Raw genomic sequence first — 27,540 nt, 5'->3', positions numbered from 1 at the left:
TTCGCCAGTCGTTATATTTCTGCTTTAATTGCGTTGTTATACAATTCAGTAACAACCAAAAATATTCCAATGCCTATGCCCTCTGAAATCTCTAAATTACGTATCGGCATGATTATGGTTTTATTCTTTAGTTTCAAGTCATCAATTTCACTTGAATTAAGAAATTATGGCGTGAATTCAATTCCTCCTTCCTGTTTATCCTCTATAGACGCTATAATAAGACTTTCCTCATAACAATGTAATTTCTGAAATATCTTATATCTAAATTACGTAACAACATAATTATTGTGTATTCTTTAGTTTTAAGTCATATTTTTGTTCACAATTCAATGCGATTTTTGCTGTTTCTTGTTCCATGTATTTTTCTTAAGGCTGTTCTGAGTTATTTACCATTTTGTGTAATTTTGCAAGTGTCAGAGGTACTAAAACCCAATTCCTACATCTTGTTTATTCTTCACAGACTCACGCACGCGTAACTAACGAGTTCCTTCGTTCCATTGAAATTTTATTTTCTCTTCTAATTGCAAATCCCTTTTTGCAACATTTTCGCTTACAATAATGTCATTTTTGCTGATTCTTGTTCCATGCGTTTTTCTTTAGCTATTCGGAGTCACTTGTCATCTTTTGTAATTTTGCATGCGTCATAGATACTAAAAACGCTACGACTAACCCTGGCGAAAAAATTATGAGATATTTAGTCTTTGAATGTATATAAATGTGATGTCACTCACATGATTTCTTTTCTGGCGTGAATACAATTCCTCTTCCCCGTTTATCCTTCACAAGCGCCAATACATTCTATTCCAGGGTGGTTAAGAAATTCAGGCGTGAACTGACTTTCTCCGTCCAGTGTATTTATGCAGACGCTAAAATAACACTTCTTCATTCTAGGGTGAATCAGCAATTTCAACTGAATAAGTAATTATGGCGTAAATTCGATTCTTCCTTCCTGTTTATCCTTCGCAGGCTCATGCAAGCTAAACAAACACCTTCCTTCATTCCGTCTTAATTTTGCTTTGTCTTCTAATCGCAGATTTCGTTTTGCACCACTTCTGTTTGCAATTCCACATGTTTTTGCTGTTTCTTGTTCCATGTCTTTTTCTTTAGCTATTTAAAGTAATTTGTCATCTAGTGTAATTTTGTATGCGTCATAGATAATAAAAACGATACGAATAAAGAGCCATACAGCATTGCCTATAGATACAGCGTTGCCTATAGTAAAGAGCCAATAGGTTTCAATGTTTTGTTATTACTTTTACCCAAAGACACTTCATACGGAAGGGGTGGTCGAATAAACTTCGGGAGGGGGAAGTTTTAGTGCCCTTTTTAAGAGTCAAATTGATTGTAGGGCATCTAGACCTTCAATGCCCTGTTTCCCCAAATCCATCCAATAAAAGTTCTTAAATAGCCATTTTGTTCAAAATAGTTCACATATAAAATAACTATGCCTCGTGGGTTGACAAAACCCTCCACAGCACCCAGGACAAGGGCTCTAAGTTATGTATGTTGCCAATTGCAGGCCTCCCACTAGATTTTTTGTGGAAAATATGAACTTTATGAACTTTTAACCACAAAAATATGAACTTTTGATTGCGCTTTTTATGAACCTAAATTTACGATATGTGCACCTCAGAAACTGTCTGTGGACACAAAAAGTGGCAGTTCAATACATATCAATATTTTCAATTCAATTTCAATTCAATTCAATTTTATTCGAGAAAAAACACAACACAAACATCAATAATAATAAAGATCCTAGAAGATAACTTGATTTCCCCCTGAGAATTGGTTCAGCCTTTCAGTGATTTAAATTAAAAATTGTTTTTTTTTAAACTGAAAGTAAGGAGACACACTAAAACGTAAAAGAACAGAAATTGTTCTGTATATGAGGTGGATAGCCCCTCGTCAATACCTAGCTTTTCACGCCAAAGTTTCTTTTTGTATTTTAACATTATCCTTAGCGTAATTAGACAGCTCTTGTGTTTCAGAAATTGTTACTAAATAATTTAGACAAAAAGTTAAAATTAAGTGTAAAAAAGAGCCTCAAAATTACATTTGAACGAGCTCCCTCCCAATTACCTTGGACCTTCGGTTTGATACAATAACTCCTGGGGGAAAAACAAATAAGCATGTATTGATGGTGTTTCTTCTGAAAAAAAGCGAAATTCCACATTTTGAAGATTGGAGCTTGAAAGTAGGGAAGGGGGTCCCAGCGCTGATAAACAAAGGGGAATTATTGATCCATGAAGGGAAAGTAGTTTCCTGCAAAACTGATTTGCATAATCGGTGGGGAATTCCATCATGAGGGGATTTCATTTTTAGATATGGTTTCTCAGGTCATTAGGTCTGAGAGATAAATTAATATTCTATTTTTAAATATGGCTTCTCTGATCCTTAGGCCTGAGAGATAAATTAATATTCTATCGAAACCATAATAGTGTAAGTAAGAACACCTTAGATATATTTTTAGAAATTCAAATGAGATTCAAGAGATTGAATATATTTTACGCAAGAAATGGTTTCTTGGGAATTTCAAATGTGACAGCGCAGGGATGCCAAAACAAAGGAACACATAGAAATTACTTTTAGGTGTTTATTTGGGCGAAAAACTTAGACATTTTAAGGATTTTTTTGGGTGAAACAGTTTGAGACATTTTATAAATGATTTGAGGTGAAACTCTGTGGTTGTTATAATACACAAGTTCCATTTGAACAGTGTTATAAGGTCCTACTCCAACCCCAAAGGGTCCCTGGGCCCCAAAGAGCCCCCTCCCTCTCCCCTCCTAGTGTTTTGTCGTGGTTTACATGTCATAGTTACATTCTCTTGATGTTTCAAAGTTCATTTTGGATCTTTTTCATTGAAATGCAAGAGTTGGATTATTTCAGTAGTGTTTTCTCGTGGTTTACCTTGGCACTGTTACATTCTATTGATGTTTCAAAGTTAATTTTGGATCTTTTTCGTTGAAATACAAGAGTTGGAATATTTCAGTAGTGTTTTGTCGTGGGTTACATTGTCACTGTTACATTCTCTTGATGTTTCACAGTTCATTTTTGATTTTTTTTTTCGCTGAAATGTGAGAGTTGGAATATTTCAGTAGTGTTTTGTCGTGGTTTACCTTGTCACTCTTACATTCTCTTAATGTTTCAAAGTTCATTTTGGACTTTTTCCGTTGAAATGTAAGAGTTGGAATATTTCAGTAGTGTTTTGTCGTGGTTTACCTTGTCACTGTTACATTCTTTTGATGTTTCACAGTTCATTTTTGATTTTTTTTTTTTTCGCTGAAATGGGAGAGTTGGATTATTTCAGTGTTTTGTCGTGGTTTACCTTGTCACTGTTAAATTCTATTGATGTTTCAAAGTTCATTTTTGATTTTTTTTTCGTTGAAATTTAAGAGTTGGAATATATCAGTAGTGTTTTGTCGTGGTTACATTGTCACTGTTAAATTCTCTAGATGTTTCAAAGTTCATTTAGGATTTTTTTTTTCGTAGAAATATAAGAGTTGGAATATTTCAGTAGTGTTGTGTCATGGTATTACCATGTCGATGTTACATTCTCTTGATGTTTCAAAATTAATTTTGGATTTTTTTTTGTTAAAATGTAAGAGTTGAAATGTTTCAGTAGTGTATTGTCGTGGTTTAAATTCCACTGTTACATTCTCTTGATGCTTCAAAGTTCATTTTGGATTTTTTTCGTTGAAATGCAAGACTTGGAACATTTCAGTAGTGTTTTTTCGTGGTTTACCTTGTCACTGTTACATTCTGAAGATGTTTTAAAGTTCATTTAGATCTTTTTCGTTGAAATGCAAGAGTTGGATTATTTCAGTAGTGTTTTGTCATGGTTTATCATGTCATATTCTATTGATGTTTCAAAGCTCATTTTGAATTTTTTTCGTTGAAATGTAAGAGTTGGAATATTTCAGTAGTGTTTTGTCATGGTTTACACTGTCACTGTTACATTCTCTTGATGTTTCAAAGTTCATTTGGGATTTTTTTTTTCGTTGAAATGTAAGAGTTGGAATATTTCAGTAGTGTTTCGTCATGGTTTACCATGTCGATGTTACATTCTCTTGATGTTTCAAAATTAATTTTGGATTTTTTTGTTGAGATGTAAGAGTTGAAATGTTTCAGTAGTGTTTTGTCGTGGTTTACATTCCACTGTTACATTCTCTTGATGCTTCAAAGTTCATTTTGGATTTTTTTCGTTGAAATGCAAGAGTTGGAATATTTCAGTAGTGTTTTTTCGTGGTTTACCTTGTCACTGTTACATTCTGAAGATGTTTTAAAGTTCATTTGGATCTTTTTCGTTGAAATGCAAGAGTTGGATTATTTAGGTAGTGTTTTGTCATGGTTTACCATGTCACCGTTACATTCCCTTGATGTTTCAAAGTTCATTTTGGATTTTTTCGTTGAAATATATGAGTTGGAATATTCCAGTAGTATTTTGTCGTAGTTTACCTTGTCAATGTTACATTCTGAAGATGTTTCAAAGTTCATTTTGGATTTTTTTTTGTTGAAATGTAAGAGTTGGAATATTTCAGTAGTGTTTTGTCGTGGTTTACCTTCTCGCTGTTACATTCTATTGATGTTTCAAAGTTCATTTTGGATTTTTTTCGTTGAAATGTAAGAGTTGGAATATTTAAGTAGTGTTTTGTCGTGGTTTACACTGTCACTGTTACATTCCCTCGATGTTTCAAAGTTCATTTTGGATCTTTTTAGTTGAAATGCAAGATTTGGAATAATTCAGTAGTGTTTTGTCGTGGTTTACCTTGTTACTCTTACATTCTCTTAACGTTTCAAAGTTCATTTTGGACTTTTTTCGTTGAAATGTAAGAGTTGGAATATTTCAGTAGTGTTTTTGTTGTGGTCTACCTTGTCACTGTTACATTCGCTTGATGTTTCACAGTTCATTTTTGATTTTTTTTTTTTTCGCTGAAATGGGAGAGTTGGATTATTTCAGTGTTTTGTCGTGGTTTACCTTGTCACTGTTAAATTCTATTGATGTTTCAAAGTTGATTTTGGATTTTTTTTTCGTTGAAATGTAAGAGTTGGAATATATCAGTAGTGTTTTGTCGTGGTTACATTGTCACTGTTAAATTCTCTAGATGTTTCAAAGTTCATTTAGGAAAAATAAACTTTGAAGCTTCCAAAAGCATCCAAAATCCAAATTAAACTTTGAAACATCAAGAGAATGTAACAGTGACATGGTAAACCATGACAAAACACTACTGAAATAATCCAACTCTTGCATTTCAACGAAAAAAGATCCAAATAAACTGAAACATCTTCAGAATGTAACAGCGACAAATAAAACCACTAGAAAACACTAGTGAAATATTCTAACTCTTGCATTTCAATGAAAAAATCCAAAATAAACTTTGAAACATCAAGAGAATGTAACAGTGACATGGTAAACCATGACAAATCACTAATGAAATAATCCAACTCTTGCATTTCAACGAAAAAAGATCCAAATAAACTTTGAAACATCTTCAGAATGTAACAGTGACAAATAAAACCCCTAGAAAACACTAGTGAAATATTCCAACTCTTGCATTTCAACAAAAAAAAATCCAAAATAAACTTTGAAGCATCAAGAGAATGTAAGAGTAACAAGGTAAACCACGACAAAACACAACTGAAATATTCCAACTCATATATTTTAAGGAATAAAATCAAAAATGAACTTTGAAACATCAAGAGAATGTAATATCGACATGGTAAACCATGACAAAACACTACTAAAATATTCCAACTCTTACATTTCAACGACAAAAAATATCCTAAATGAACTTTGAAACATCAAGAGAATGTAACAGTGACAAGGTAAACCACGACAAAACACTACTGAAATATTTCAACTCTTACATTTCAACAAGAAAAGTCCAAAATGAACTTTGAAACATTAAGAGAATGTAAGAGTGACATGGTAAACCACAACAAAACACTAATGAACTTTCGAAAAAAATCAAAAATGAACTTTGAAACATCAATAGAATGTAAAAGTGACAAGGTTAACCACGACAAAACACTAGTGAAATAATCCAACTCTTACATTTCAACGAAAAAAAAGTCCAAAATGAACTTTGAAACACCAAGAGAATGTAACAATGACAAGGTAAACCATGACAAAACACTACTAAAATATTCCAACTCTTATATTTCAACGAAAAAGTCCAAAATGAACTTTGAAACAGTAAGAGAATGTAAGAGTGACAAGGTAAACCACGACAAAACACTATTGAAATATTTCAACTCGTATATTTCAAGGAATGAAATCCTTAAAATATAAGAGTGAACTTTGGAACTTTGAACAGGAAATGAACTTTGAAACGTCAAGCGAATGTAACATTGACATGTAAACCACAACAAAATACTACTGAAATAATCCAACTCTTGCATTTCAATGAAAAAGATCCAAAATGAAAAACCACTAGAAAACGCTACTGAAATATTCCAACTCTTGCAGTTCAACAAAAAAAAATCCAAAATGAACTTTGAAGCATCAAGAGAATGTAACAGTGCAATGTAAACCACGACAAAACACTACTGAAACATTTGAGAAAACACTACTAAAATAATGCAACTCTTGCATTTCAACGAAAAAGATCCAAAATGAACTTTGAAACGTCAAAAGAATGTAACAATGACCAGGTAAACCATAAGAAAACACTACTGAAATACTCCAACTCTTTCATTTCAATGAAAAAGATCCAAACTGTAACTGTGACAAGGTAAGCAATGACAAAACACTATTGAAATATTCCAACTCTTGCATTTCAACAAAAAAGATCCAAAATGAACTTTGAAATGTCAAGAGAATGTAACAGTGACATGGTAAACCACGAGAAAACACTGCCGAAATATTCAACTCTTGCATTTCAACGAAATAGATCCAAAATGAACTTTGAAACATCAATAGAATGTAACAGTGACATGGTAAACCACGACAAAACACTACTGAATTTATCCAACTCTTGCATTTCAATGAAAAAGATCCAGAATGAACTTTGAAACAAGAAGAGAAGGTAAAAGTGACATGGTAAACCACGACGAAACACTACTGAAATAATCCAACTTACATTTCAAAACATTACCGAATTGAAATTTGAAACATCTTCAGAATGTAACAGTGACAAGGTAAACCGCGAGAAAACACTACTGAAATATTTCAAATCTTGCATTTCAATGAAAAAGATCCAAAATGAACTTTGAAACATCAAGAGAATGTAACAGTGACATGGTAAACCACGACAAAACACTACTGAAATAATACAACTTACATTTCAAAACACTACCGAAATAAAATTTGAAACATCTTCAGAATGTGACAGTGACCAGGTAAACCGCGAGAAAACACTACTGAAATATTTCAACTTACAATTCAAGAAAAAAAAATATAAAATGAACTTTGAAATAGAGAATGTACCAGTGACAAGGTAAACCACGACAAAACCCTACCGAAATATTCCAACTCTTACATTTCAACAACCAAAAATCCAAAATTAACTTTGAAAAATCAAAAGAATGCAACAGTGACGAGGTAAAGCACGAGAAAATTGTACTGGAAAATGCCAACTCTTGCATTTCAACGAATGAAATCTAAAATGAACTTTGAAAAATCAAAAGAATGTAACTGTGACAAGGTAAACCATGACAAAACACTATTGAAATATTCCAACTCTTGCATTTCAACGAAAAAGATCCAAAATGAACTTTGAAATGTCAAGAGAATGTAACAGTGACATGGTAAACCACGAGAAACACTGCTGAAATCCAAAATTAACTTTGAAACGTCAAAAGAAAGTAACAGTGACAAGGTAAACCATGAGAAACTACTGAAATATTTGAGAAAACACTACTAAAATAATCCAACTCTTGCATTTCAACGAAAAAGATCCAAAATGAACTTTGAAACGTCAAAAGAATGTAACTGTGACAAGGTAAACAATGACAAAACACTATTGAAATATTCCAACTCTTGCATTTCAACGAAAAGATCCTTAATGAACTTTGAAATGTCAAGAGAATGTAACAGTGACATGGTAAACCACGAGAAAACACTGCCGATATATTCCTCCTCTTGAATTTCAACGAAATGGATCCAAAATGAACTTTGAAACATCAAGAGAATGTAACAATGACAAGGTAAACCATGACAAAACACTACTAAAATATTCCAACTCTTATATTTCAACGAAAAAAGTCCAAAATGAACTTTGAAACAGTAAGAGAATGTAAGAGTGACAAGGTAAACCACGACAAAACACTATTGAAATATTTCAACTCGTATATTTCAAGGAATGAAATCCTTAAAATATAAGAGTGAACTTTGGAACTTTGAACAGGAAATGAACTTTGAAACGTCAAGCGAATGTAACAGTGACATGTAAACCACAACAAAATACTACTGAAATAATCCAACTCTTGCATTTCAATGAAAAAGATCCAAAATGAAAAACCACTAGAAAACGCTACTGAAATATTCCAACTCTTGCAGTTCAACAAAAAAAAATCCAAAATGAACTTTGAAGCATCAAGAGAATGTAACAGTGCAATGTAAACCACGACAAAACACTACTGAAACATTTGAGAAAACACTACTAAAATATTCCAACTCTTGCATTTCAACGAAAAAGATCAAAAATGAACTTTGAAACGTCAAAAGAATGTAACAATGACCAGGTAAACCATGAGAAAACACTACTGAAATACTCCAACTCTTTCATTTCAATGAAAAAGATCCAAACTGTAACTGTGACAAGGTAAGCAATGACAAAACACTATTGAAATATTCCAACTCTTGCATTTCAACAAAAAAGATCCAAAATGAACTTTGAAACGTCAAGAGAATGTAACAGTGACATGGTAAACCACGAGAAAACACTGCCGAAATATTCAACTCTTGCATTTCAACGAAATAAATCCAAAATGAACTTTGAAACATCAATAGAATGTAACAGTGACATGGTAAACCACGACAAAACACTACTGAATTTATCCAACTCTTGCATTTCAATGAAAAAGATCCAGAATGAACTTTGAAACATCAAGAGAAGGTAAAAGTGACATGGTAAACCACGACGAAACACTACTGAAATAATCCTACTTACATTTCAAAACATTACCGAATTGAAATTTGAAACATCTTCAGAATGTAACAGTGACAAGGTAAACCGCGAGAAAACACTACTGAAATATTTCAAATCTTGCATTTCAATGAAAAAGATCCAAAATGAACTTTGAAACATCAAGAGAATGTAACAGTGACATGGTAAACCACGACAAAACACTACTGAAATAATACAACTTACATTTCAAAACACTACCGAAATAAAATTTGAAACATCTTCAGAATGTGACAGTGACCAGGTAAACCGCGAGAAAACACTACTGAAATATTTCAACTTACAATTCAAGGAAAAAAATATAAAATGAACTTTGAAATAGAGAATGTAACAGTGACAAGATAAACCACAACAAAACCCTACCGAAATATTCCAACTCTTACATTTCAACAAAAAAAAATCCAAAATGAACTTTGAAAAATCAAAAGAATGCAACAGTGACAAGGTAAAGCACGAGAAAACTGTACTGGAAAATGCCAACTCTTGCATTTCAACGAATGAAATCTAAAATGAACTTTGAAAAATCAAAAGAATGTAACTGTGACAAGGTAAACCATGACAAAACACTATTGAAATATTCCAACTCTTGCATTTCAACGAAAGATCCAAAATGAACTTTGAAATGTCAAGAGAATGTAACAGTGACATAGTAAACCACGAGAAACACTTCTGAAATCCAAAATTAACTTTGAAACGTCAAAAGAAAGTAACAGTGACAAGGTAAACCATGAGAAAACACTACTGAAATATTTGAGAAAACACTACTAAAATAATCTAACTCTTGCATTTCAACGAAAAAGATCCAAAATGAATGTTGAAAAGTCAAAAGAATGTAACAGTGACAAGGTAAACCATGAGAAAACACTACTGAAATACTCCAACTCTTTCATTTCAATGAAAAAGATCCAAACTGTAACTGTGACAAGGTAAACAATGACAAAACACTATTGAAATATTCCAACTCTTGCATTTCAACGAAAAAGATCCAAAATGAACTTTGAAATGTCAAGAGAATGTAACAGTGACATGGTAAACCACGAGAAAACACTGCCGATATATTCCTCCTCTTGCATTTCAACGAAATGGATCCAAAATGAACTTTGAAACATCAATAGAATGTAACAGTGACATGGTAAACCACGACAAAACACTACTGAATTTATCCAGCTCTTGCATTTCAATGAAAAAGATCCAAAATGAACTTTGAAACATCAAGAGAATGTAACAGTGACATGGTAAACCACGACGAAACGCTACTGAAATAATCCAACTTACATTTCAAAACACTACCGAATTGAAATTTGAAACATCTTCAGAATGTAACAGTGACACGGTAAACCACGAGAAAACACTACTGAAACATTCCAACTCTTGCATTTCAATTAAAACGATCCAAAATGAACTTTGAAACATCAAGAGAATGTAACAGTGACATGGTAAACCACGACAAAACACTACTGAAAAAATCCAACTCTTGCATTTCAAAACACTACCGAAATGAAATTTGAAACATCTTCAGAATGTAACAGTGACAAGGGAAACTGCGAGAAAACACTACTTAAATATTCCAACTTAAAATTCAAGGGAAAAAAAATATAAAATGAACTTTGAAACAAATAATGTACCAGTGACAAGGTAAACCACAACAAAACCCTACCGAAATATTCCAACTCTTACATTTCAACAAAAAAAAATCCAAAATGAACTTTGAAAAATCAAAAGGATGCAACAGTGACAAGGTAAACCACGAGAAAACTGTACTGGAAAATGCCAACTCTTGAAACATCAAGAGAATCTAACAGTGATATGGTAAACCATGACAAAACACTACTGAAATAATCTAACTCTTGCATTTCAACGACAAATATCCAAATGAACTTTGAAACATCTTCAGAATGTAACAGTGACAAGGTAAACCGCGAGAAAACACTACTAAAATATTCCAACTCTTACATTTCAAGGGAAAAAAATTAAATGAACTTTGAAATATCAAGAGAATGTACCAGTGACAAGGTAAACCACGACAAAACACTACTGAAATATTCCAACTCTTACATTTCAATTAAAAAAAAATCTAAATGAACTTTAAACATCAAGAGAATGTACCAGTGACAAGGTAAACCACGACAAAACACTACTGAAATATTCCAACTCTTACATTTCAACTAAGGAAATCCAAAATGAACTTTGAAACATCAAGAGAATGTTAAAGTGACAAGATAAACCATGAGAAAACACTACTGAAATAATCCAACTCTTGCAATTCAACGAAAAAGATCCAAAATGAACTTTGAAACGTCAAGAGAATGTTACAGTGACAAGGTAAACCATGACAAAACAATACTGAAATATTCCAACTCTTGCATTTCAACGAAACAGATCCAAAATGAACTCTGAAACGTCAAGAGAATGTAACAGTGACATGGTAAACCACGAGAAAACACTACTGAAATTATCCAACTCTTGCATTTCAATGAAAAAGATCCAGAATGAACTTTGAAACATCAAGAGAAGGTAAAAGTGACATGGTAAACCACGACGAAACACTACTGAAATAATCCAACTTACATTTCAAAACATTACCGAATTGAAATTTGAAACATCTTCAGAATGTAACAGTGACAAGGTAAACCGCGAGAAAACACTACTGAAATATTTCAAATCTTGCATTTCAATGAAAAAGATCCAAAATGAACTTTGAAACATCAAGAGAATGTAACAGTGACATGGTAAACCACGACAAAACACTACTGAAATAATACAACTTACATTTCAAAACACTACCGAAATAAAATTTGAAACATCTTCAGAATGTGACAGTGACCAGGTAAACCGCGAGAAAACACTACTGAAATATTTCAACTTACAATTCAAGGAAAAAAAATATAAAATGAACTTTGAAATAGAGAATGTAACAGTGACAAGATAAACCACAACAAAACCCTACCGAAATATTCCAACTCTTACATTTCAACAAAAAAAAATCCAAAATGAACTTTGAAAAATCAAAAGAATGCAACAGTGACAAGGTAAAGCACGAGAAAACTGTACTGGAAAATGCCAACTCTTGCATTTCAACGAATGAAATCTAAAATGAACTTTGAAAAATCAAAAGAATGTAACTGTGACAAGGTAAACCATGACAAAACACTATTGAAATATTCCAACTCTTGCATTTCAACGAAAGATCCAAAATGAACTTTGAAATGTCAAGAGAATGTAACAGTGACATAGTAAACCACGAGAAACACTGCTGAAATCCAAAATTAACTTTGAAACGTCAAAAGAAAGTAACAGTGACAAGGTAAACCATGAGAAAACACTACTGAAATATTTGAGAAAACACTACTAAAATAATCTAACTCTTGCATTTCAACGAAAAAGATCCAAAATGAATGTTGAAACGTCAAAAGAATGTAACAGTGACAAGGTAAACCATGAGAAAACACTACTGAAATAATCCAACTCTTTCATTTCAATGAAAAAGATCCAAACTGTAACTGTGACAAGGTAAACAATGACAAAACACTATTGAAATATTCCAACTCTTGCATTTCAACGAAAAAGATCCAAAATGAACTTTGAAATGTCAAGAGAATGTAACAGTGACATGGTAAACCACGAGAAAACACTGCCGATATATTCCTCCTCTTGCATTTCAACGAAATGGATCCAAAATGAACTTTGAAACATCAATAGAATGTAACAGTGACATGGTAAACCACGACAAAACACTACTGAATTTATCCAGCTCTTGCATTTCAATGAAAAAGATCCAAAATGAACTTTGAAACATCAAGAGAATGTAACAGTGACATGGTAAACCACGACGAAACGCTACTGAAATAATCCAACTTACATTTCAAAACACTACCGAATTGAAATTTGAAACATCTTCAGAATGTAACAGTGACAAGGTAAACCGCGAGAAAACACTACTGATATATTCCAACTCTTGCATTTCAATTAAAAAGATCCAAAATGAACTTTGAAACATCAAGAGAATGTAACAGTGACATGGTAAACCACGACAAAACACTACTGAAATAATTCAACTCGCATTTCAAAACACTACCGAAATGAAATTTGAAACATCTTCAGAATGTAACAGTGACAAGGGAAACTGCGAGAAAACACTACTGAAATATTCCAACTTACAATTCAAGGGAAAAAAAATATAAAATGAACTTTGAAACAAAGAATGTACCAGTGACAAGGTAAACCACAACAAAACCCTACCGAAATATTCCAACTCTTACATTTCAACAAAAAAAAATCCAAAATTAACTTTGAAAAATCAAAAGGATGCAACAGTGACAAGGTAAACCACGAGAAAACTGTACTGGAAAATGCCAACTCTTGAAACATCAAGAGAATCTAACAGTGATATGGTAAACCATGACAAAACACTACTGAAATAATCTAACTCTTGCATTTCAACGACAAATATCCAAATGAACTTTGAAACATCTTCAGAATGTAACAGTGACAAGGTAAACCACGACAAAACACTACTGAAATATTCCAACTCTTACACTTCAACAAAGAAAATCAAAAATGAACTTTGAAACATCAAGAGAATGTAACAGTGACGAGGTAAACCATGAGAAAACACTACTGAAATAATCCAACTCTTGCATTTCAACGAAAAATATCCAAAATGAACTTTGAAACTTCAACAGAATGTAACAGTGACGAGGTAAACCATGACAAAACAATACTGAAATATTCCAACTCTTGCATTTCAACGAAACAGATCCAAAATGAACTCTGAAACGTCAAGAGAATGTAACAGTGACATGGTAAACCACGAGAAAACACTACTGAAATAATCCAACTCTTGCATTTCAATGAGAAAGATCAAAAATGAACCTTGAAACATCAAGAGAATGGAACAGTGACAAGGTAAACCATGAGAAAACACTACTGAAATAATCCAACTCTTGCATTTCAACGAAAAAGATCCAAAAGAGAATGTAAGAATGTAAAAACTTTGAAACATCCAGAGAATGTAACAAAACACTACTAAAATATTCCAACTCTTACTTTTCAACGAAAAAAGTCCAAAATGAACTTTGAAACATTAAGAGAATGTAAGATTGACAAGGTAAACCACGACAAAACACAACTGAAATAATCCAACTCGCATATTTCAAGGATTGAAATCCAAAATGAACTTTGAAACGTCAAGAGAATGTAACAGTGACATGGTAAACCACGAAAAAACAATACTGAAATAATCCAACTCTTACATTTCAACAAAAAAGATCCAAGATGAAATTTGAAACATCAGGAGAATGTAACAATAACAAGGTAAGAAACACTACTGAAATAATCCAACTCTTGCGTTTCAACGAAAAAGACCAAAAATGAACTTTGAAACATCAATAGAATGTAACAGTAACATGGTAAACCACAACAAAACACTACTGAAATATTCCAACTCTTGCATTTCAACGAAAAAGATCCAAAATGAACTTTGAAACGTCAAGAGAATGTAACAGTGACAACGTAAACCACGACCAACAGTACTGAAATAATCTCTTGCATTTCAACGAAAAATCCACAAGTAATTTAGAATTAACAAGATAGTTTAACAGTGAGATGGTTAACCCCGGGGAAAATCTAATTCAGTAATCTAACTTCTACTTCTCACCAAAAGTTATCAAAAGTAAGCTTTTATGTGCCGAGATAGTAGAACAGTGACAATATGAGCCACAACACAATGTAATTGAAATATTACAACTGTTGCATTTCAACGAAAAAGATCCAAGATGAACTTTGAAACATCAAGAGAATTTAGCAGTGACAAGGTAAAAAACACTACTGAAATAATCCAACTCTTGCATTTCAACGAAAAAGATCCAAAATGAACTTTGAAAAATCAATAGAATGCAACAGTGACATGGTAAACCACGACAAAACACTACTGAAATAATCCAACTCTTGCATTTCAACTAAAAAGATCCAAAATGAACTTTGAAACATCAATAGAATGTAACAGTGAGAAGGTAAACCACGACAAAACGCTACTGAAATATTCCAACTCTCGCATTTCAACGAAAAAGATCTAAAATGAACTTTGAAACATCAAGAGAATGTAACAGTGAGAAGGTAAACCACGACGAAACACTACCGAAATATTCCAACTCTAGCATTTGAATGAAAAAGATCCAAAATGAACTTTGAAACGTCAAGGAAATGTAACAGTGACATGGTAACCATGACAAAACACTACTGAAATAATCCAACTCTTGCATTTCAATAAAAAAGAACCAAAATGAACTTTGAAACGTCAAGAGAATGTAACAGTGACTAGGTAAACCATGAGAAAACACTACTGAAATAATCCAACTCTTGCATTTCAACGAAAAAGATCCAAAATGAACTTTGAAATATCAATAGAATGTAACAGTGACAAGGTAAATCTTGACGAGATGTAAAAAAAAGTTTAAAGAAATACTATGTTAAAAAAAAATCAAAAAAGTATTTTAAAAAATGGGGGAGGGGAGGGGGAGAAGAGGAGGGAAGGGGAGGGGGAGGAGAGGACTCTTTGGGGCCCGGGGGCCCTTTGGGGTACCGGGGGCCTTTGGGGGCCCGGGGGGCTTTGGGGGCCCTTTGGGGTTAGGGTAGGGGACCTTATAACACTGTTCAAATGGAACTTGTGTATTATAAGAACCACAGAGTTTTACCTCAAATCATCTTATAAAATGTCTCAAACTGTGTCCCCCCCCAAAAAAAAAAATCCCTAAAATGTCTCAAAGTGTTTCGACCAAAAAATCACCTAAAAGTAATTTCTGTGTGTTCCTTTGTTTCGGCATACCTGCGCTGTCACATTTGAAATTCCCAAGAAACCATTTCCCGCGTAAAATATATTCAATCTGTCTTGAATCTCATTTGAATTTCTAAAAGTATATCTAAGGTGTTCCTACTTACACTATTATGGTTTCGATAGAATATTAATTTATCTCTCAGGCCTAAAGACTTGAGAAGCCATATTTAAAAATAGAATATTAATTTATCTCTCAGACCTAAAGACCTGAGAAGCCATATTTAAAAATGAAATCCCCTCATGATAGAATTACCCGCCGATTATGCAAATCAATTTCCCAGGAAACTACTTCCCCTTCGTGGATCAATTATTCTCCTTCGTTTATGTAAATCAATTTCTCAGAAATCTAGTTCCCCTCTTGGATCAATAACCTTGTCTATGCGGTTAGGTACCGTTAGCGGATAAATAGACTTAGAAACAACAAACAAATTGACCTTGAAAGAGGTGTCATTGACCCTGTCCCGTTAGACTCGATCAATAATCCAGCAATTGTTGATGTGAACTTATGTTGACATCCAAAGAAAACAACAAATAAATTGACAAACACACATAACCATCAAACAATCATCCAATAACCAAGTGTCTACATTCAGCAATGTTGTTGAACTTATGGTGGCATCCAACTACAGTGAGAAAAACCATGAAAAAACATTAAAGTGAGAAAAACCATGAAAAAACAATCATCAGTGAGAAAAACCATAAAAACATGCATAAATTATGTGTAATCAGTACTGGTACCCCTTCCCTACTCTTGAAACCTCTACGGCAGGGTTATCTGATATGATGTATCTACTAAAGAGATTTTTCAAAAAGATCGCTTGCTATTTTGGGGGTGTTTCCCCCTTTTTCAAATATCAGGCAGATATTCTCGAATTTACGGTTTTGGGTTGGTAACAATAAACTGTAAAATTTTATATCTTTAGAATCAGTATAAAAAGCAGATGCTGCCGGTGTAGCCATTTTCATGATAGTTGTATTTTTAGTTTTGAGGAATATTGGCACAAGTCACTTTTTACTTCCAGTTTTTTATCACAAACTATTTGATAAGATTCTGTTGTGACGATTTTTGTAGCCTGTTCATTTTATTTAGTTGAATAGGACAATAAAAAGAAAGAGGGTCAATTGGACAGCTAGATAGTAAGTATAAATTTTGTTTTTCTTTCGCTATTTTATATTTTTTTAAATGTCTGAATATATAAGGGATTTAAGTTCGAGGGGGAGAATTGTCCTGTTATGAATGTGGTACATTTTACATGGCCATTATAAAATCAAAACGTGGTACCTATAAAGGCAGGGTGATTTTTGAGAATCTCTACTATTTCTGTAAACTATTCTAAGGTGTAGGAAATTGCATAAAGACAAGTGTACATCTGTTATAATCTTTGGAAGCAATAAATATTTCCCTAAGTTTGGTTTGATTTTCTTTTAAGATCAAATGGATTATAATTAAATATATTATTGGTTAAATAAATTAATCCCTTTGCCAGGAATCCCTGTCTTTTAAAATTTACTGCATTTTGCTTTGTAAAAGTACTTAAAAATAAACTTATTCCTATGAAAAAATATCCTGGAATATATTCCCTTTCACCCAACCACCACTGCTGTTTTAGCGTCTGCCCCCCCTCCCCGAAAACGTTCTACCGGTGCCCTTGTCACTGTTCCTTTTCTTCATTTTTTCTTAATTAATAAAAGAAAACTTTCCAAAAAAGAAGTTTTTCAAAGAAAAACAAAGAGCCATATTAAACTTAAGATCAACAGAAACAAATTCCTACTATAATTCAAACTGAAAACAACCAAAAATTACTACTAAAGAATTAATGAAACCCAAAACAAACAGAAATTAAATAAACAATCATACAATGAGTACTAAAATAAATGAATAAATCAATCTTAAAGTCAGTAAAACTTATATTGAATGTTCAAACCTAACTTAAAACAAACAAAAATCACTACAGACAAGAGCTTGGCTACTATCCCCTCTCTTAACTATAAAAGTTAAAGCCTACTGCATCATTTGCATTTGACTGAAAATAGATTACCTTAATTTGCACTTTGGAGTAAAATTAAGGTCCATACTGGATCTGCAGTGATCCAATATGGACCTGTGATCCAGTAATTGCATTACAAATATTTTTGGTAGGCTACTTGTGTCTTATAGCCACCACACTCAAGTTCTGTCAAGAAGTGAAGTTTGGTTAATGCTAATGAAACTGGTCTCTTCTCTGTCCCAAATCTAAACATAAAGAGGTGTATACTGCAAAAATCCTATGAGCTACGTCAGGAAATTCAGTTCAGGCCAGATGGATCCCGGGAAGATTGGGAGAATAGAAAAGCCTTATCTGCTGAATTTAGACGCCGAACTGAAGTAGGAGAGACAAACCTGGCTATCCATCATGGAAAAATTTGTTCCAGAAAACTAGATTCGTCCAGGTCGGAGCTACCCCCCTCCCCGCCCATGGACTGTTAGATACCCCAGATACTAGCCCTGTACATAGTGTAAATAATCATCTAGAAGTATTTATGTCACCAATTAGTGCCCATGAATTCACAGACTCATCATCCTACAAGTCCCTTACAAATGAAAGTTTCAATGCAGCTGATGATAGTAGATCTTCAAGCACTTCTCTGTCCATTGTAAAAAAGTCCATCCTCAACATGAACCACTGGCATAAGGAAGTACTCAACAAAAGAAAGCAGCAAGTAAATCAAGATTTCTCCACCCTTAGAGCAAACGTTGACCAAACTACCAAAAAAAATTAATGAGCTGAAATCTTTGATATATGCAAATGATAATGATGCAATACTTCTTACTGAGGTGTGTCTCAAGAATTCAAAAAACCAGCTTCTAGATTCGCATGTCAGTTTTCAAGGCTACCATACAGTAACCAACTTGTCATCCAATTATTGCTGCCAGGCAACACTGCCACTAGTCAAACCTTCTTACAATGTCACCCAATTAGCTACTCCAATGGATGCCCTTATGAAACCATTTTCTTGTTTCAACAACACGTTTCAGGATGGTCAGCAACCAAGCCTTATCAACTTGATATTTCTCTGAAGATCAGAAGCTCTTCTATCCACCTCATACATGCTCCCAATCGGAAATAGTGGCCTTGTGGCTACACATATTAGAACAACTTTACTCAGAACAACAAAATTACAAAATTAAGAAGACCTACATTTATTATGAGAAGATTTGAATTGATCTCAACAGTATTGCATGGGATGACGTCTTATCTGGCCTCTAGAAGAGCAATTGCAGCATTTCAAAGAATTAATAATAAATAAAGCAAACCAATACACCTCAAGTAAACTTATCCCCAAACCAGAAACACTCCCAGTAATGGCAAAAGGGATTAAGAGGGAAATCAACCATAAAAGCAGATACTGGACGAAATCATGGTTGCAGCGGCAGCTGCAACCTAGTAAAGAGCGAACCACAGCCCATAGTAACCAAAACTTGAAAACATGTTTTTAAAAAAACTGTCTATTGAGAAAAAATTGCCATTTGACACTGAATCAGAATGGTAACTATTGTTTCGGTTAATCTTAGAAGTAAAAGAATATTGCAAAAAGAAATTTATGGTGATTTCGGAAAAGAGCCTGAAACCCCTTGAAAATGGCGTAAAATCGGAATATAAAGTGCACCATTGGAATCAGCAGGGTCGAAAACCTTTTCTAGGATAATTACAGTCCCCCACCTTCAACACCAAGGAAAACGACTTTTTTGTTTGGGTAGCACTGATCTGTCTCCTTTTTTTCCCTTTTTTTTACAGGGCTAGCAGTTAATCAGAACATCATAGAGAGATGCTTAAGGGCTCATTAGAAAGTTGTTTCTCAAATCTACGTGCTTTTTATAAATTCCACTATCTGAAAGCGCTATAGGGCACAAACATGGCACATTTTGTGCCATTTTTCAAGGGGGGGGGGGCTAGTGGGCTACAAAAACATCGTATACAGATGTTTAATAGCTCATACTAAAGCTATTTGTCATATCTACGTTTTATTTATGAATTCCACCACCTGCAACTGCCAAATGGCACTATTGATGCCATGTGTTAAGTGGAAAAGCTAGGAGCTAGTGGGCTGCCAGAACTTCTTAGTGAGAGATGTTTAATGGTTGATTTGAAAGCCATTGCTCATATCTACGTGATTTTAGTCAGTTTTGCCATCCGTAAGAGCCAAATAGCAAAAAAAATGGCACCTTTTGTGCCACTTCTTAAGTTGAAAAGCTTCGAAGTATAAAACGGCACCATTGTAATAATTATGGTCCAAAACTCTTAATTGGAGATTTACAAGTGACCCTCATTGTATACTCCCCCTCCCACCCCCTTAGTAAGACTCATTAGTCTGTTGGAGAAATTCACTATGAACTCTTAAAATTTAGGAATGGTAACTATTATTTTGGTTTGTCTTAGGAGTAAAAATTTATTGTAAAAAGAAATTTATAATGATTTCGAAAAAGAGCCTGAAACCCCTTGAAAATGGCGTCAAATCGAAATAAAAAAAACACCATTGGAATCAGCATGGTTGAAAACTTTTTGTAGGATAATTTCAGTCCCTCATCTTGAACACCAAGGAAAATGAATTTTTTGCATGGGTAGCACTGATCTGTCTCTCCTTTTTTTCTTTTTTTTTCCAGGGCTAGCGGTTTACCAGAACATCATAGAGAGATGCTTCATGGCTCATTAGAAAGCTGTTTTTTACATCTACGTGCTTTTTATAAATTCCACTATCTGTAAGTGCCATATGGCACCTTTTTTGCCATTTCTCAAGGGGGGGGGGGGCTAGCAGGCTACAATAAACATTGTATACAGATGATTAATAGCTCACATTAAAGCTATTTCTCATATCTATGTTTTATTTATGAATTCCACCACCTGCAACTGCCAAATGCCACTATTCATGCCATGTCTTAAGTGGAAAAGCTAGGGGCTAGTGGGTTGCCAGAACTTCTTAGAGAGATGTTTAATGGTTTATTTGAAAGCTTTTGCTCACATCTACATGCTTTCAAAGGCGGTGTATTTGCATAAACGCTAATCTGGAACATATTAGGAACTGTAGTGAATCACTATTTTGTGTTTTTTTTTTATTGTCAGCTTGTTGTGTCATTTATTCAATTTAATCATGAATCTACGCGCTATATCGTGAAAAATCACTAGATTTAGGTAAAAATCACTAGTTTTAGAACAAAAATCACTAGGCAACATAAAAAATCACTAGAAATAGTGATAAGTCACTAGGGGTGGCAAGCCTGCTTCTCCTGCACATTCCCTTCATTAGAATTTTAGTGATCTCTTATTATATTCAATGTTTTGAATGTTATTTTGTTTGAAATTGTATTTCTTCAGAGAGAGAAGGGACAATTCTTCATGGCATCAGTGGCTGCTTTAGTAAATATGATCAAATGTTTGAATAGATCAAGCTATCAATATAAATGTTTTACATTTAAAACCTGGGGAAAATAGTAACATAGACTTACCATTTTTTGTTGAAAATCAGTTGTTGAATCCATGGAATTAATTTTTTCTTCAATTTGTGCACTTAGTGAATATGAGCTAGTTCAAAATATGAATGATGAATTGTTGAAAATTTGATGTTCTTGTATGACATAAGATATATTGTATTCTAGGAAGTATTTTCAGTGCTAATTGATAAACGTCTAAATGTGACCTAATTTCTCCATATTCTCTGCGAAGTGTTTTCTGCTATTTATCAATTGTTTTGGCAAATAGCAGAAATATACTGTTCTTTGATTTAAGGAGGAAATGCAAGTTTTTGATAAGCTGAGTAGCAAAAGAAAAATGGAAAAACTATTTATATAAAAAAAAGGCAGGATGGTACATAGGATGCAAAGTGGTTACAGCTTCTCTTCATAAGGGTTTAAAATTGAATTCGCGCCAAAAACAATTATCATATTCAGAAGAAACCTAAAACATAGGCATTGAGTGGTATGTTCACTTGAATCATGGGTCATATTTGTGAATATTTTCAACTAAACCTAAGACGTGACATTAAAACTTAAAACGACCATACATTATTCCGTATAAATAAAAAAAGTTCATGGCAGCGTTGTTTCTGCATTAAATTTTAATGAAGTTAAAAAGTTCATGGCAGCGTTGTTTCTGCATTAAATTTTAATTTATTTAAAAAAAAAAGTTTTTCTGAGGGAAATAAAGATTGAAGTTGAAACATAAAAAAGACAAAAATTATTGCTTTACAGCCTATTTAATATATATTAATATAACTAGCATACATAAACCAACTAATTATGTTTCCCTATGCTTTAAGGATTATACAAAACTAGCACTTTACTGAAAACACAAACGTCAAGTATAAAAAACAGGATTTTTTATTTAAGTGTAAAAACTGAGTATGTAGCCTTACAACAATAAACGAATCTATAAAGCTTTTTATAGTCTTGAACCAGTTTTGACATTAGTAAATTTCAGTATACAATTAAAATTATCTTAAAAACATAAGTGTAAAAATAAATATTTTTTAATAACCACAAAGTAATTGAACAGTATACAGAAATATTGGATTGATTTATCAAGCAGCATTTTGCTCTCACCAACTATAATGCCAATATTGGGTAATATACAGTCTTAAATTGTAAGAAATATACTTTAGTATCCCTTGAAATGAAGATTAAATAAGACATAATATGAACTCTGGAAATCCAATTATTTCTCTCTATGCAAGAGTGAATTTCAAACTATGATACAAATTCTAAAGCTAGTCTATAGCCTAGTCCTAGTACTATCAATATGGCCTTACTTTGAACTTGTGTACAAACTAATCATGACATGTCCTTTTAAGAACCAAAACGAGAGCCAGTCATTGGGCTGACCCATTGTGCAGAAGAAATGTGCTCTAAATTAAACATAAAATAATAAAGAGAATCCTAGAATGGATTGTTGCTTTATCTTAAAAGGGATTGATTATATTTTAATTCAATAAAAAGTGTTCTTAATTGGTTTGCTTTTACTGTACCATAGTCCTATATTATTTTGTGTTTTCAGTAAAGCTCTAGTTTTGTATAATCCTAAAAGCATAGGGAAACATAATTAGTTGGTTTATTTATACTGGTTATATTAATATATATATTAAATAGGCTGTGTAATAATTTTTGTTTATTTTAAGTTTCAACTTCACTCTTTACTTCCCTTGGAGAAACTTTGTTTGTTTTTTTTTAATTAATATAAACAGCACCAATTACCTGATTACAGAGAAGTATTGCAATAGCCAGAACAAACTTAAGAACTTGATGCAAACCTTGCATATGAATTTTGAATCTAAACTTGCTGATGAAGCCAAGACTAACTCAAAAAAGTTTTGGAAGTGGGCCTACGTCTCTGGCCAAGACCACAATATATGATGTGTTAAAAAACGATAACCAAGTAAGATGGAGAAGTTACAAATACTAATAGACTTGCTAATTCACTGAACCAACAATTTGTCTCAGTTTTCACAACTGAGCCTGATGGCCCTTTACCTTCCCCACCAAACTATAATATAAAAGCCCCAATGGAGAGCACCACACTATCATCTACAGAGGTCTTTAAATGTTTAAAAAAGTTGAATCCTAACAAGCAATCAGGACCTGGTAATATACATCCTAGGCTACTAAAAGAACTCGCAGAAGTGACAGCAGATCCCCTCACAAGAATCTACCACTAGACAGCTCCCAGCAGACTGGAAAGTAGCCAACATAACTCTGGTATTCAAAAAAGGTGAATACACCAAGCCTGAGAATTATTGACATATCTGCCTAACATCAGTTGTGGTTAAGATGCTTGAATGCATAGTTAATGATTCATTGCTTGAACATTTAATCACAAACAAAATCTCATCACCCAAGCAGCATGGATTCCAGTCAGGAAAATCAATTGAAACAAACTTTTTGGAATCATATGAGATAATTACAAGACTGATTGACCAAGGACATCCAGGTGGCCTGCTGCTGCTAGACTTTGCTATGGCCTTTGACAAAGTGCCCCATAGTTGACTGCCCTCAAAATTATCAGCTGTTGGTATCAATACATCCCTGATAGCCTGGCTGAAGAATTTTCTCACTAACTGCAAGCAGAAAGTCTGTTAATTTGAGACAGGTGGCCAGCCAATCTACTCTGACAAGACCATAGTAATGAGTGGGGTACTGTAGGGAGCTGTATTAGGCCCAAAACTTTTCCTGGTGCATATCAATAATATTTCCAATCATGTGGATAACAATATGCATTTGTTTGCTGATGATGCCAAACTTTTTGGAATTGCTAACCCACATAAAATTCAATAAGATCTACACAGACTACAGAATTGGACTCAAGACTGGCTTCTCTAATTCAACACAAGCAAATGCTGTATTTTGCACCTTGGACCTAATAGCCCAATGGCTACATAGTCAATTTTAAATCCAATCACTAATACAAACAACCATCTGGTTAAAAGAGAAAAACAAAGGGACCTTGGTGTGATTGTTAATGAGGGGTTGAGGCTCCACAGCTACATCCAGCATGTTGTCTCCCAAGCAAACTCCATCCTTGGCCTATTAAAAAGGACCATTAGTAGCCAAGAGGCAACAATATTCATGAAACTTTTTAAGGCTCTTGTTAGACCCCATCTTGATTTTGGCATGTGTTTGGCTGGTCCTTCTTACTGGCAAGATGATAGACTCATTGAAAATGTCTAGAGGCAAGCAACAAAGTGCACAAAAAGCCTAAAGTTGGCTGCATATGAGGAATGTCTCAAACAGCTCAAACTACCTACCATTGTCTATAGATGCATGCGTAGTGATGTGAAGCTGACTTATGAATTCCAAAACGAAAACTCCACCATCTTCAAGGGCAACCACAGTACCAGCCATCATCTCACAAGAAGACATTCAAAGAAGCTACCAAAATTAAACTCCAGATCAAGAATCCATCAAATGTATTTTTCAAGAATAGTTATTAACTAATGGAATGAATTGAAAGACTCTACTGTCAGCACTCCTTTCATCCAGTCTTTCAAACATCAACTTGACAAGGAGTGGGAGAAGAAGCAGTTGAGGTTCAACTGGGAGTCATTAACTCAAGAGCACTACAGGTCCGGAGGACCTTAAAGCTCTCAAATAGACTAAGGTGATTAAGGTAATATGATGGAAATATAATACTTATGGAAGGGGGCAGATTTATGGAAGGGGGCTGCCCAGACTGCAATAGGCTATATTAAATATGCATCTAACCTAACCAAAATACTAACTAAATATTTAATTAAAATATAGCTCAAATGTAGTTTCCCACCAAGCAAAAGCTGTAAAGTTCTACCAAATCATATTACTGAATTAGGACTAAAGTGAATGCACCATTCAATGCCTTTTTTTATGCTGATTATGAATATAATAATCATTTCTATTGGAAATGGATTTCAGCCCCCCCCCCCTATATATGCCAATTCAGGATTAGGTTAGGTATATATAGGCGGGGGGCTGAAATTCATTTCCAATAGAAATGATTATTAGCCTATAGCCTATTTGTAATCAGCATAAAAAAGGCATTGAATGGTGTATTCACTTTAGTCCTAACTCAATAATATGATTTGGTAGAACTTTACCGCTAAAGCTAATAGGCTATTGTCTGGTAAAGACCATGAAAACTGGTTAGTGTCTCATGTTTGTGATACAAGATCTTGAGTGTGGTGGCTATAGGCTAAGACACAAGTACCATATTTTCTTTTCTACTTAAAATCTTCAATTAGCCTACAGAAATTCCAGCAATTAATACTATTATATATCAAATACTCAGTTTCCTTTTTTTATTTATTTCAAAGGACTGTTCAAGACATACAGTTTTCAATTTCTACCCTATTGACAAGGAAACATGTTAGGCCTAAGAAAACAATTAGGCTATTACTTCATAATATGCAGAATAGTTGCAGCTAAGACATCCTGGCTGCAGTTCCACTCTACTTTGCCCAACTTCCCCAATGGATTGAGGTGATACAATGGAAATATAATACTTTATCAACAAAATTATGAAAACTACAACAAAGAATTATGGAAGGGGGCTGCCCAGACTACATTATATTAAATATGTACCTAACCTGACCATGATGTTGCTTACCTTTAAGTTCTATACCAAACTTGATCTATTTTGCCTGTCTTCATATTATGAATAGAAATATCACTAACTTCAATTTAAACTAACTGGTTTCAGATTCACTAGGCTAGTTACTTTTCATTTTCTATTTGAATAAATTTAGAATAATTCAAATTGAGTATTGTAATAGATGTCTCTAACGTAAAAAAAATTATGCTGTGGCTTCCCAGTGTTTCCGGCAAAGACAATAACGTCTTGGTAACTAGATTGAAATTAAAAGACGTTTCTCCAAAAAATGTTGACGATGATCCGTAGAATTAATATAGCTCATCAAAAAAATGAAGTGCCCCTATTTCAAGCATGAACTTCAGGGAAGGGGTGACGCGGGCGATCGCCTCCCCGAACAAAATTGTTAAGATTCCTTCCTAAATTATATTATCGAGTATTTAGAATAATTTCATCACACAGAGTAAATTATTTATACACAGTCAGTCTTATGAACACAAGACTGAAACATTTATGTGAACAGAAAAATCCAGTGGAAGGTAAACTATGAGCAAGGAGGTTGGACGGTGACGGTGACAGTGTTATGGCCATGGTTGCCACCCCTGGTGATTTATCTCTATTTCTAGTGATTTGTACGTTGCCTGAACAAAAAAAACGTAAATCAGCACATAAATCACTAGATTATTGAAAAAATCACTAAATCAACCAACAAGTCGCTAAAATCTCGTGATTTCTCATGACCGGGGGGCAACCCTGGTTGTGTCTCGTTATGAGAATGCAAAGGTCGGTATCACTTATTTGTGCTCCCCAGAGACGAAAAAATAATTTCAAATTATCTGTCGGTAGCTAGTTGCTTGTGCATCTTGTCTTGTTTTACATCTGGCTAGAGAAAGCTTACAGTGGTAAGTTGGACTTTATTTATCAAACAGTTCGTGGTAACAAACTGTAAGTAAGGAGCGACAGAAAGTAACATAAACTCTAAAAATGAAATTTTAGCACCAATAGATACATTAAAAGAATTGGATTTTTATGCTGATTTCAAATATATAAGTTTCATCAAGTTCAGTCTTACGCATCAAGTGTTACGAACCTGAGAAAATTTGCCTTATTTATCAAAAAAGGGAGAAACATCCCTTAAAAGTCACAGAATCTTAATAAAAATCCCGCCATCAAATTCATATATCAGAGACCCCTATTGTAGAGGTTTCAAGCTCCTATCTGCAAAAAAGTGGAATTTTGTACTTTTTGCCAGAAGAAAGATTACGGATGCGTGCTTATTTATTTTTTTTTTTTTTTTTAGGGATGATCGTATTGACCGAATGGTCCTAGAATGTTGCAAGAGGGATCATTCAAACGGAAATTAAAAGTTCTAGTGCCCTTTTTAAGTAACCAAAAAATTGGAGGCCAACTAGGTCCCCTTCCATGCTCATTTTTCCCCAAAGTCATCCGGATCAAAATTTTAAGGTTATCATTTTGTTCAGTATAGTCGAAAAACTAT

The 27,540-nt window shown here is 33.7% G+C and overlaps 1 protein-coding gene across 2 annotated transcripts in view; it reads right to left on the bottom strand.

Annotated features, from left to right (window-relative positions):
* LOC148941502 (early estrogen-induced gene 1 protein) overlaps positions 1-26,170 on the bottom strand; it is a 130,174-nt gene extending 104,004 nt beyond the window's left edge. For both annotated transcript variants that reach the window (XM_089104291.1, XM_089104293.1), the window contains exon 1: positions 26,061-26,170. The gene's annotated coding sequence lies outside the window, so the exon portion shown is untranslated. The remainder of the gene's footprint in view (positions 1-26,060) is intronic.
* Positions 26,171-27,540: the final 1,370 nt, after the last annotated feature.

The sequence above is a fragment of the Artemia sp. Qi Xiang Cuo genome, chromosome 18, assembly GCF_049724085.1.
Source record: "Artemia sp. Qi Xiang Cuo chromosome 18, ASM4972408v1, whole genome shotgun sequence".
Taxonomy (NCBI): Eukaryota; Metazoa; Arthropoda; class Branchiopoda; order Anostraca; family Artemiidae; genus Artemia; species Artemia sp. Qi Xiang Cuo.
Note: the sequence above shows the minus strand (reverse complement) of the source record. Positions and strands in the feature narration are given on the sequence as shown.